The sequence below is a fragment of the Muscardinus avellanarius genome (genome assembly GCF_963383645.1).
Source record: "Muscardinus avellanarius genome assembly, chromosome: 4".
Classification (NCBI taxonomy): domain Eukaryota; kingdom Metazoa; phylum Chordata; class Mammalia; order Rodentia; family Gliridae; genus Muscardinus; species Muscardinus avellanarius.
The window spans coordinates 28,385,777-28,398,796 of NC_137789.1; the positions used below are offsets into that span (position 1 = coordinate 28,385,777).

Sequence of the window (13,020 nt, forward strand, 5' to 3'; positions counted from 1 at the left end):
CAGGTAATGAAGAAAGATAGATGAGCGATATTGTACTTGTGATGGCAGGACTTGTCCTTCTTCATGTGGAGAGTCACTTAGATGATTTGATTACCTCATGCAGTCAAAATCACACAGAGTACATGTCACGAAAGTGTACGATTCTGTCTAATCACTTTACTTAGCATTATAACACCACCACCTCCTACGTAGCAGCAAAGCCACCCACCTTTAGGACATAATTGAAATAGTGAGAAAGGAGCAGGAATAGGATGTGGTAGCTCTGTTTTTGTCCATTAGAATGTCTTCGATATCCTTCTTCTAAACTCTCAGTGTGAGATGCTATCTAATATTAAAATTCAACAGCAAAAGGCTTCGTATGTCTTAAATTGGCCAGATGAATAACAGAGTGATAATTCCCAGACTTTATGTAGGAAATCCAGCATTTGTGCTGTATAAAATCGGGGTCTATAATAGATTTTTAAGCAGACAATTTCTACCTTCAGAAAGCTTTTAGCTAATAGTTTAAACATATAACAAAAGAATAAACACAGGAATGAACAGTGGCAATTTGAAGAAAACGCCCTAAGTGGTATATAAAGGGAAATTTCTTAGAAAAGTCAGCAGAGACCTTTCTGAGAGGGAGTTATTTAAGCCAACATTGGAGAATGACAAGTAATGAGCAGTGGATTGAAGAGTTTTTGGAGCAAATAAAAACGTCCTTTAAAAGGCCCATGAAAATCCTAATACCATACAGAAACTGAAATGATGGCAGGGGTCCTGAGGCATGCTGGGAAAACAAATGAATGACATGAAGGCTGTAGACCTAAGTATGGCCCTGGCTGTATAGGGTCCTGGGCAATTCACCACAAAAAAGGGGATTAGAAAGCATTTAAAATCATAAAACCTGAACTGATAATTGAAGTGTAGCTCAAGAACAGGAGCTGATAGTATATCTACTTTTTCTTTTTTTTTTATTCCAACCACTGGCCCCAGACATCATTCATGGACTAAAATATTTCTCCTTGGATAGCTGTGGCAAGCAATGGATTCCATGGCAAATGATTCCTCTAGTATTCTATCTAACTGGACTTCTACATAACTTGTTTTCTAGGAAGATTCTTTTGGGAGGTAAACAAGGCTTTCCATAAATATAAATTGAGAAAAAAAACGTTACTTAATGCCTATGCTTGAAGAAATCATATAAACAAGCAGGGCATGCACACCTGTGATTTCAGTATTTTAGAGGCTGAGGCAGGAGGAATGTAGGTTCTAGACCTGCATCAGCAACTTAGACACAAAACAACTTGGAAAGACCCTGTTTAAACAAAAAAAAAATCTTTTTCAAGAGAATTAAATTGTTTATTGATTAAACATGACAATGGATGATACACAAACTTCATTCTCATCTATCATTAATCTGGTAACATTATTCAATTTAGATATTGCATAGGATATGTCAACAATCATTTTTATGACTACAAAATTTTGTGACTCCTTGAGTGACTCGTTTCAATGGTGAAGTTCAGAAGTAAACAACAGTAACTGTCAGTTCAACTACACCAAACAAAGACTTCTGAAGACAATGGCTTTTCCCCATATAATTATAAATACATTTCAAATGGAGCCGGGCAAAATATAATAGTCGGTTCATGAGGCTGAAGAAAATGTGTCATTTTAAAAAATGTGCTGTTTAAAGTTAGTTTACTCTGAACCATCTTGATAAACTTCCCCAACAGTATGTGGCTAAAATTCAAAATTTTTAAATTTTAAAAGAAGCAGGGGGTAGTGGCACACACTCATAATTTCATAAGTCCAGTACTTGGGAGACTGAGATAGGAGAATTGTGAGTTCATAGACAGCCTTAGCTACTTAGTGAGGCCCTCCACAACTTAGTGAGACCCTGATTCAAAATAAAGTATACAAAATCAGGCTGGGGGTATAGATCAGAGGTAAAATGCCCCTGGGTTAAACCACCAGTACTGCAATATAGTGGTACTGGGGGTGGAACCCAGGGGCTTTCTACTTCCAGGCTATACTCCCAGACCTATTTTATTTGGAAACAGGATCTCACTAAGTTTCTGAGAGCCTCACTTAGTAGCTGAGGCTGTAGTCAAATGCTCTACCATTGAGCTGGCTTCAAACCTGTGCAATTCTCCTGTCTCAGCCTCCAAAGAATGGGGATTACAAATGTGTGCCACCACGCCCGGCTAATATATATATTTTTAAAAGGCTGAGGGAGTATGTAGCTCAGTGGTAGAATGTTCCTGATTTAAATCCCTAGTATCACACACACACACACACACACACACACACACACACACACACAATTATGTAAACAAATATAAAGCTAGAAAGATATACAAAAGAGGACTGCAGTCGGAACCCACTGTGTGGTTTATTGCATTTAAAAGTATATAAAGTCTGATTTTTCAGTACCATTCTTTTATGTCTAATCATCTTAGACAAATATTTTATTTTCTTAGTAAATATTGTTAAAATTAAAATAGAAGTAGATGGATATATGTGCATATATTATGTATTATATGATACATAGTATAATATGTATGTATATATAATGTCCTAGTGCAGAATAATCCCAATTATTGAGAGACAAAAGAGTCCCTCTTATCAAATTTACTTTAATTATCTTCATACATATTTATTTGTCAAACTGTATATATATACTTTTAGCTATGCAATTTTCTTCTGAATATACTCTTAGGCCAAGAATAATATGAGAATTTTTCAAACTATGTGAAGTCAAGGAGATTATTTATAATATATTGTAAGATTTAAATTATGTCCTCCAGTATCTAATCATGAATAAATGATGGAAAAGAACCAACAGCTTTGTTTTCTTATGTTATAAATGTTATAATTTGATGCATTTTTCATTTTGTGCAGCTTTTTCCCTTCAGCAAAACATTTGTAGTGCCTTATTTAATCTGTCACTGTTACACACTTGCAATCCCTATGGTGAAAGACTAGTGTAGAGATAAAGCAGGCATAGAAAAAATAAAACAAAGCTCAAAGCTTTTATCATTCCATCTATATCTCCCTACGTCCCCTGACTCTCCTTCTCCCCTGTCTCTAAAATATGAGTCTATGTAGGAATTGAAACTATTAACCTGATGCTGAAGCCAAAGGGATGAGCCTAGAGAATTCCCTGAGCTAGCACTTCTCAGTTTTTAACAGCCTAAACCAAAAGTCTTGAGATTTTTATCTTCTGTAATAAAATATCTAAGTAATATTACAGTGAGTAATCCTTCCAGGATATAGATATAGAATTTATAGATTATTTCTTCTAAAATGAGATCACTTTCAAATGACTAGGTAGTGGAATTAAATATATCAGATTTCAAGCCTTTTAAATAATTTATGTGTGTCACAAACAATGCAAATATACCTTTATATTTTTAGAAAATAGACAAGTTTGGATGAATTTAATTAAGTATTTATTGCTGACACTGATTTCTATATGCCTGTTGTGTGTGACTGTGTGTGTGTGTGTGTGTAAGGAGCCAATACAAGTAAAAGCAAACAAGTTTTAGAATTTTAGTATTATGTAGAAATATATCATTTTAATAAATATAGTATGTATTATGTTGTGTTTGAATGAGACACTTATAAGCAGTAATATTTGATAAAGTAGTCTTTGAGACATAGGTTTCCATGTAGGCTTTTGTTAGTGCTTTCATGTGTATGAAAAAAAAACAATAACTATTATCATGTTTATTTGAAGTAAAGAAACCTTGAATGAGTCTACTCTTTTCCATCCTGATTTCCACAGCCCAGGAAGAGGTCTATAATATCTCTAACCCTACTCTATTTCTCTTCAAGTCTAGATTGTCTCTGCTGTCAAACTTAGCAGGTCAACAGAAAACAGAACTCTGTGACATTGCTCTAAACTCCTAATGTGCTGCTTCTCCCAGACCAACTAAGGATCATCTGAGCTGTTTTCTGCATCCACCTCTAGCCTTCCTTTTTCTCACTTCTTGTCTCACAGTAGTTTATATTTCAGAAATGAAAGGAAGCCTGGGATGGTGATATACACCTGTAATTCTAGTACTTGGGAAGCTGAGATATGATCAAAGGTTTGTGCCCAGCCTCAGCAATTTAGGGTGGGTGACCCTCAAAAACTTAGTGAGACCCTGTTTTAAAATATAAAATAAAATTAAAAAAATAAAGTAAAATAGGATTTGTGGTATAGCTCAGAGATAAAATGTGCCCAGGTTAAATCACCAGCACTACTACCAAAAAAAGGGGGGGGGGTGAATGAAATATTGAAAGGGTTATTTCTTTCCACCGTGATATTTTTTAAGCTGTCTTTTTGAGAATGTCCTTTCCTGTTCCCATTTTTGCCTTTCATTGTATCAACAAAGGATTTCCTGTTTGAGGAAACCTTTCCACTTTACTCTCCAACTTGATCAGGGCACTCTTATCTCTTTTTTCCATATAACCCTATGGATCTACATCCCAAAGCCTTCAGTCTTCTATATTGTGTTCATAATATTTATAACAGGCTTCCCACTTTGGGCTGTGATTGCCTATGTCTGGCAATTATATTAAGAAAGATGTGCATTAATTAGATGTCAAATTTATTGTGCAACATGGCATTGCATACCTTTAGCTTAATTAAACTTTGTGTATTCTACAGTTATGCATATATTATGATTGTGGATTCCCTCGCTTGGTAACAAAAAATTGGTGTCAATATTAGAGTGACATATTGCTGTTTTGAAAACACATAATGGAGAAAACTACTTCAGGCAAGGAAAAATTTTTAGAAACATAGAACATGCGTATCTATGTTCATAGCTGCACAATTAACCATTGCCAAACTATGGAACCAGCCAAGATGTCCATCAACAGACGAATGGATTACAAAAATGTGAGATATGTACACAATGGAATTTTACTCAGCCATAAATAAAAACATAATTGCATCATTTACAGGGAAATGGATGGAAATGGAGGTCATTATGTTAAGTGAGACTAGTCAGTCACAAAAAAGAAGAGATCAAATACTTTCCCTAATATTCAAAAGCTAAGGAGAAATGGGTAACAGGAGGAACTCTAGATGAAGAAGGAGATCCTATAGAGGAGCAAATAAGGTGACCTAACTGAGGGAGTGAGAGAGGGAAGAGGGAAACTTTCTAAAGCGCAGATGTACTTAAATAAACATATCAAAGTCAATCACTAAGCCAAGTATGGGAAGGAGAGATGTGGAGGAAATGGGGTGTTGGGTAAGGGCTAACTGGGTGATGTGTGCATGTATGTCTCCAAAAGTCTTTTATCCCATTAAGATGTATGACTACAATGCACCAATAAAAAATTAAAAAAAAGAAATACAGAATCTGTAGGAGAAATTCTTCTTTGTATCACAGTAGAATTGTAAAAAAAAGAAATTTTATTCTCAAGATATATTATGAATAGATATGAGCTCCTTTAATTCTGTATGATTAACTTATCTTATACTTTAATAACACATTTGTTAAAGGTCTACTATATATCAATCATATGTTATTTTACAAACCAAGACTAATAGAGTACCCACTTCAAACTTAGAAAGTATGAATTGTAAACTTTATTTTATGTATCTCAAAGAATTACCCCCAAAATATAACATTCTGTGACAAAGATAGAACTTAAAACCCTAGACTTTTCCTGTGCCCTTAAGTATATTATCAACTCTTGCTAATAAGAATAACTTGAAATTAATGTTAAAGCTTCATTAATTTGTTTAGTTAAATATAATCAAAGACAATTTTAAATGCTGTACTCATTCTATAAGTATAAAATATCCAATTCAAAGGTCAGATTCTAGAGAAATTTCATCAGTTTTTTAGATTTATTTTGAACAGCAAAAATACAGACCTTATTGTGTAACATAGAATTTTATCGAAGACCAATAGCTTATACCAAATCAGGGTCACTATTTTTCCCAAGAAGCTGATTTAGTATTTACGAATTGTTATTTTTCAGAAACTATTTTCCCCTGTCATCACTATTTACTGTGTAAGGTATATGGCCAACATAAAAATTCAGTTATAAAGTATAGCATTATATATCAGGTATTTTAAACACAGAGTGCCTAAATTGCCAAACTTTACTAGGAAAATGCAAAATAGCATGATGTTTAAGCATATAGATTTTGATATCAGGCAAACCTGATAGTGTAGTTTAATCCTTTTACTACTAGCCAAATAAATATGGGCAAGTTACTTAGAAAAAACATTTCCTTAAACTGAGATTCGATTATACCTATTTATTTGTGAGAATGTTTTCAGTTTAAGCATGAGAAAGCTCTTATCAAATGGCTAAATAAAGAAAATGCATCATTTAACAGAACATACTATCCAGGGGTATATAATCCCCTGGAAATAAACACATATTTCTTAGCTCTAGACATCTCCATGTGTTGGCTTTATCTTCACAGTACATATTGCCAAATAGCTGCCATACCTCTAGAACATATATCTCAATACAGTCACAGAGTGAATACTTGAATTTGCTTTATATGTCATTAAATTATTTTATGAAAGTACCCCATCTCAATTAATTGCTCCTCACTTCCCATTGAACAGAATTAGGTCATATATAATATGTATATTATATATAAATTGGATATATGAATATAATCTTAGAATACATATGTGTATGTGTGTGTGTGTGTGTGTGTGTGTGTGTGTGTGTGTGTGTGTGTAATATATATGATAAATGTAATGGGACTACCACAATTGGCATAGATGATTAACATGACCCATCTCATAAAACTTGGTATGGTACCAGAAGACCTTGAGGCATGAAGATGGAAAGAGGAGGATAGCTGAGCAAAATCTATGTTCTAAACAGAAACAATGTCTAGTTAAAAAGATAAAGATCAAAGGTGAAGAAGGTAGTCAATAGTGTCTTCTAGGGCTCTTCTAGTTGGTGTAAGCTATTCATACAGACACATCCTTCTCCCTTTGCATATACTTTGAAAAATGGCTACCTGGAATGTACATTCTACCTCCATTACTACAGAAATTCCAAAATCTTAGCCATATTCTAAATATAACAAGTACAGAATCCTTAAGAGATATGCTTCTTCATTATATTAAGATGTAGTTCTTTCTTGTTTAAATACCTGTGGAAAAACAAAAAGTTATCAAAAGCAATACACAATGACAGAAAACAGGTAGGGTAACTATCATTAAAAACTTTCATTAGGAAAATGAAATAGTTAAAAACTACACAATGGTTATTAGTTCCAAAAGCAATATCATATCTTGCAGCACGAGACTGGTGAAGACTGACTTTTTGTAAAAATGGAATAAGTTCCTTGATAAAAAGGGAATGGAGCAGGTATTAATTGGAATTTTATATTACTTCATAAAATATGATAACATAGAACTCATGATTTTAAACCCTCTGTACATGATGCATAAAATGAAAATTGAGAGACACAGCTTTTTTTTTACCAGTTCTATCAGAATATATTGTAAAAATATATGTCAAGCCTTATTGGAAGTAAATCTATAAAGCATTTAATATTTAATTATACTTATGCATTTCTTACTTCTGCATAGTCAGGTTTAAAATACTAATGTTAATTGTAATTGACTTCATTAGCAAATTAAGTGGTTTCACATAACCTTTAATGAGCAGCAGAATAGCAGAATGATTAACCAGTTAGAATTAGCACTCTAGGATGAAAATTAAGAAAATAGCATATTTAGTTAAAAAATTAAGACAATTTTACTTGAGGCAAAGTTAGCCTTTTTAATACATACATTCTTCTTCTACGCAAAATGAATGTGTTAAGTAAATTGAATCATACTATTCTAGCCTCTCTGTGATTGTGTCATTGAAAGAATTCAAGAGTTATAAGTATCTAAAATTTCAGTGACAGGTCAGTAGTTAAGTGCTTATCTGAAAATATATAGATTATAATTAGTTTATCATCTAATTTAAAGTGAGGTAGCATTCTCATTGTTGTATGCATACACACATGGCTTTCCATTATAATTCAGGAAAAATAAAATGTACCATTAAATGGGTGTCCAAATTCTTTAGGACATGATTATATAATGGATATTAAGAGTTTGGCATACAACTAGCAATAAATCAGTCAGTCATTTATTAACTGCTTAATCTGTATCTACTAGCCTATTAGGGTTTGCAAGCCATATAAAATGAAACATTGCCTAATTTTAATTACAGTTCACTCCTGAATCTACTGTGAAATGTATTGAAGCAAAGTGGATCCTGAGATTTAGATTTTGAATAGAATGACAGATGAGGTACGCTGGGAGGTGCTCCTACCACACACAATACCAGAAAACACTTGTCAGTGTATTTCTGGTTCACAAAAAAAAGCAAAGGAAATCTATTATTACATACGAAAACAAACCCTAAAACATACATACACACATACATGAAATTAATAGTATGCTGAAATAAAAATAGGAGATAAAGTGGAGAAGAAGCTTGTTTTCCACCTTGGAATAGATGGAAATAAGTCTTTGGAATTCAGAGACTAAAACTTGGGCCTAGACTTCTTGGATCAGTGGTTAAAGATGCTGATTTTGAAATGTAGCCAAGACCTCCTCAGAAGATATTAATTGGTTCCAGCTTAGTAGTAACACTTGGATCGAGTTAGGAGATAATAAAATTATACTCAATTTTGACCCCTAGGATTTTCAAAGTCTAGATTCAAATACATATAGTTTCCTATCAAATATAATTAATCACATAGGGTAGCATGGCACAGTGAATAAATCCCATAAAATAGCATCCCCAAAAATGAGACTTAAAAGCATCAATTACTGGAAAAGTTAGATAAATAATATGAAATACCAATATAGGTTTTCTATGCTGTCTCAAATGGCAGGATATCTTTCTTTTCCTAAACTTGAATAATATGCCATTGTATAAAGACTACAGATTTTTCATCCATTCACCTGTCCATGGATAATTAGGTTGTTTCCATATCTTGTATATCGTGAATCATTTTGCAATGAACATGGGCATGTTGATATCTTATGAGGTAGTTATTTTATTTTCTTAAGCTAGTAGATGGATTTCTGGATTGTATAGTAGTTATGTTTTTTCTTTAGAAATATCTCTTGTTTCCACAATGCACCAATGTACATTCTCATCAATAGCATCCAAGGTTTGTGTTTGCTTTATACTCTCACTAAGAATTAACTTTTGTCTTTTTTTTTTTACAGTAGCTACATAATGAGTGTGAGGTGATATCTTATTCCCTATGTTTTAAGTTTCCATTTCTTTGAATATTAGGTTAATCATCATTTTTTATCGGTGAATTGTTGTCATACATCTTAATGGGATAAATGACTTGTGGAGGAGACATACATCCACACATGACTCAATTAGCCTTTACTCAATCCAAACCCCATTCCTTCCCCATCCCTCCTACCTATGCTTGGCTTAGTGATTGACTTTGATATGTTTAAGTACATCTATTCATATATCTCTTGGCCATTTTTTACGTTTTCTTTGAGGAAATATTTATTTAGTTAATCATCCATTTTTAATTTTGTTTATTTGCTTATTTGTTATTGCCATTAAGTTGTTTCAGTTCATGTTAGGAGAAGAGAAGAAGCCAAAAATAGAAAAATACCAAAAATACCACATAATTTCACATTCATGTGGAGATACCACTGTACCTGATGTCAAGATTTACTACAAAGCTACAGTAACCAAAACAATGTGTTACTGGCATAACAACATAGAGATCAACAGAACAGAGTAATATACCCAAAAGTAAATTCACATATCTACCACTTAGGGATCTTTGACAAAGGCACCAAAAACATACATAAGACAAAGGATGGTATTTTCTATAAATTATGTTGAGAAAACTAAATATCTATGTGCAGAAGAATGAAAGTAGATGCCTATCTATTATCATATACAAAAAATCAATTCAAGATGGATTTAGAAAACTACTTATAGAAAGCATAGGAAATACTTCATGATGTTGCTATAGGCAAGTACTGCTTAAGACCATAACACTCAGGCAGTAAAAGTAAAAATTCACAAACATATTCTATCAAACTGAGAAGCTTCTGCACAAGAAAGCTATTAGAAACATGAAAGATAACTTATAGAAAAAAGAAAATATTTTCAGGCTATTCATGTGACAAGGGCTTGAAGTCCAGAATATGAAATGGAACAATCTCAAAAACCTCAACAGCAAATAAACAATCTGACTTAAAAATGGGCAAATAATCTGAATAGACAGTTCTCAAAATCAGATATGCAAATGGCTAACAGATACACGAAAATGCTCAACATCACTAACCATCAGAGAAATGTACTACAAAACCACAATCAGTTATCATGTCACACTATTAAAAATGTCTACATTCAAAATGACCAGAATAACAAATGCTGATGAAGATGGAGAGAAATGGAGACTCATATACATTGTTGATGGGAGTGCAAATTTACTATCTACACCGCATTGTGTCTTGCAAACATGCTGTTCAATGAGAGCTATAATGGAAAAATTGGGGGAATTACTGATTAAAGATTTTGTGCAATTATTAAACAACACACAAAGAGTTCAAGAACCAAAAAAAAAGCAAAGTACAAGTAGTCATGTCAAATAAAAAGAAATGGAAATGACAAAAATCAACTTAAAGAAAAAATCTACATTGTTAGCTTCCATGAGTGAGAATATGTGCTATTTTTATTTTTTTGTAACTGACTATGCCACTTGACATAATTCCTTTCTGTTCCATTCACAGTGCAGGAAATAACAATATTTTATTTTTTGTGTCTGAATAATATTCCATTATATATGTGATATGCAAGTGGGATGTATATATAACCCACTTTTTGTCATTAATCCATCCATGGATGCTTTGAGAGTTCTATAGATAGCTTAGCTGTTGTAAATCATGCTGCAATGACAATTTCAGTGAAAGTTCCTATCTCTTTAATAATAGTTTTTCTTTTCCTTGGATATATGTGCCTCAGAGTAGATTAGATGGATCATATGATAATACTATTTTTAGTTTTCTTAAACATATTTTTATTTTTAAGAACTTATATATGATTTTTTGTAATTAGTAATAAAATTGCAAAATATAATACTTTGTAAACCCTCTAGATGGTTAGAAATGAAGAAATTTAATGTGTATACTTAGGAACATTTAAATTGGTAAAATAAATTTGAAAATTATATGGTAAAATGCCATGAAATGAAGTTTTGATTTGTTATTACCAAGCAAGTATAGCACCCAGAGATACGTTTGAACCAGAATATGTGTATAATATTACTTAAAATTATGTTGCTCATAACAAAACAAAAGGAGGGAAAACAACTTAAATTTTTCAACAGGTAATTGTTAATTGAAATTATCTATACTTAAGTTGACTGAAGGCAAAAATTTTTTAAATTATGACTATATAAAATATGTGCTTTACGAGGCCGGCATCGGAGCCTGCCTTGAGGCAAGGCCGGTACTGGGGCCTCGAGGCCAGGATAAGAGCCTGCAGAGGGGTTAGGCCGGTGCTGGGGCCAGCGAGGCCGGCATCGGAGCCTGCCTTGAGGCAAGGCCGGTACTGGGGCCTCGAGGCCTGGATAAGAGCCTGCCGAGGGGTTAGGCCGGTGCTGGGGCCAGCGAGGCCGGCATCGGAGCCTACTGTGAGGCAAGGCCGGTACTGGGGCCTCCGTGGCCAGGATAAGAGCTTGCCGAGAGGTTAGGCCGGTGCTGGGGCCAACGAGGCCGGCAGCGGAGCCTGCCGTGAGGCATGACCAGTGCTGGGGCCTCCGAGGCTGGGATCGAAGCATGCCGAGGGGTTAGGCCGGTGCTGGGGCCAGCGAGGCCGGCATCGGAGCCTGCCGTGAGGCAAGGCCGGTACTGGGGCCTCCGAGGCCAGGATAAGAGCCTGCCGAGGGGTTAGGCCGGTGCTGGGGCCAGCGAGGCCGGCATCGGAGCCTGCCGTGAGGCAAGGCCGGTACTGGGGCCTCTGAGGCCAGGATAAGAGCCTGTCAAGGGGTTAGGCCGGTGCTGGGGCCAGTGAGGCCGGCATCGGAGCCTGCCGTGAGGCATTACCAGTGTTTGGGCCTCCGAGGCCAGGATTGGAATCCTGCCAAGGGGTTAGACCGGTGCAGAGGCCAATGGCCAGCATCGGAGCCTGGCGTGAGGCAAGTTCACTCCTGCGGCCTCCAAGGTCGGGACCAAAGCCAGCTTAGGGGTTTGACCGGTTCAGGTGCCAGCGAGACCAGAACTGGGTCCTCCCATGAGGCAAGGCCGCTGCGTGAGCCAGCGAGGTCTGGATCAGTCCACTGAGTAGCCAGGCCACTACTGGGACCATCAAGAGTGGGATTGGTACTTGCAACGCAGCATGCACAGAGAAATATCGCAGAAAATATAAATCAGATGCTTCTCTTAATCAGCAATAACTAGGAGGAAAAGGGCAACAGGAAGAGGTTGAGCTATAGAAAGGGCCCTATAGTGAAGCAACTAATGTGACCAATCAGAGGGTATGTAATACTGGAGGACGGAGCCTCTTTAAAATGCAGGAGGTACATAAACAAATGTATCAAAGTAAATCACCAAAGAAGTGTGGGATGGAGGGAGGGGGAGGGAATGGGACGGGGGCTGGAGGAGGGCTAATTGGATGATGTGTGCTTGTATATCCTCTCAAGTCTTGTACTCCAATGTGATTGATATATGACTACAATGCACCAATTTAAAAAATAAATTAATTAAAATAAATAAATAAATAAATAAATAAAAAGGAAAAAAAATATGTGCTTTATTTTTAGATATGCTATATTACTATATTTGAATTTGGTCAAACAATTGCTTTAGTCAGTGCTTTTATATATATATATATTGTGTGTGTGTGTGTGTGTGTGGTAACTGGGGATGGAAGCCAGGGGCATTCTACCTTTGAGCTGTACCCAGCTCTATTTTTTATTCTTTATTTTGAAACAGGGTCTTGCTAAGTTACAAAGGGCCTCACGAAGTAGCTAAGGCTATCTGAAAACTGCAATCCTCCTGTCTCAGCCTC

General features: G+C 35.3%; 1 protein-coding gene across 3 annotated transcripts in view; it reads left to right on the plus strand.

The window, feature by feature from the left end:
• Positions 1-13,020, plus strand: part of CSMD3 (CUB and Sushi multiple domains 3) — a gene marked incomplete at both ends in the record, with an annotated part of 1,156,743 nt that overhangs the window by 542,921 nt on the left and 600,802 nt on the right. The window lies entirely within an intron of this gene.